Genomic DNA, 786 nt, shown 5'->3' with positions numbered 1-786 from the left:
CCACCACACCCCCTGTGCCCATGGCCAGGAGCACCACCCCGAGGGCGCCTGTGGCCACCTGGTCCTCCAGGGAGCTGGGCCCCGTGGAGCTGGCCCACGAGCTGTTCAGGGACACGTTGAGGCTGCCGGGTGGCTCAGCCGTGGGACCGCCCCTCGCAGCCAGGATGGGGGACCCGCTCGCGGGCTCCGGGCTCAGGGCCATCCCTGCAGAGGTCACCTGTGTCCTGCAGGAAAAGGTACCCATTAAGGGTGCAGATCAGCCCGGCAGCGTGGTTCAGTGGTTGAGCGTCGACCTATGAACCAGGAGTTCACACAGACACAGGCCCGGGGTGGCGGGCTCGATCCCCCGTGTGGGGCGTGCAGGGGGCAACGGATCAGTGATTCTCCCTCATCATTGATGTTTCTCTCTCCCTCTCCTTTCCTCTCTGAAATCAATAAAAATGTATCTTGCTGCCCTGCGGGTGCTGCACCTGTGACGCAGGGCACAGAGGAAGTGGCCATTTCTGGCTCAGTGGGCGCTAAGAATGGTCTGTAGCCTGACATTCCTGGAGGAAAAAAATTTTTTAAATCAATGCTCTATATTCAATTTAATTTAAAAAAAACTCAGGGAGTTGCACACTCAGATGTCTGAGGATTATCTTCATAAGAAAAAAAGGCTTAAAACATGGGAACACTTAACGGAGGGGAGGCCCTTGGATGGCCCACACCCACACCCGGTAACACTGGCTCCAGGCTTCCCCTCTGCGTCCAGGCCGACGACCCACCGGCGGCACCTGGGGCTCCAGT

Source organism: Myotis brandtii, unplaced genomic scaffold, assembly GCF_000412655.1.
Source record: "Myotis brandtii unplaced genomic scaffold, ASM41265v1 scaffold797, whole genome shotgun sequence".
In the NCBI taxonomy this organism is placed as follows: Eukaryota; Metazoa; Chordata; class Mammalia; order Chiroptera; family Vespertilionidae; genus Myotis; species Myotis brandtii.
Note: the sequence above shows the minus strand (reverse complement) of the source record.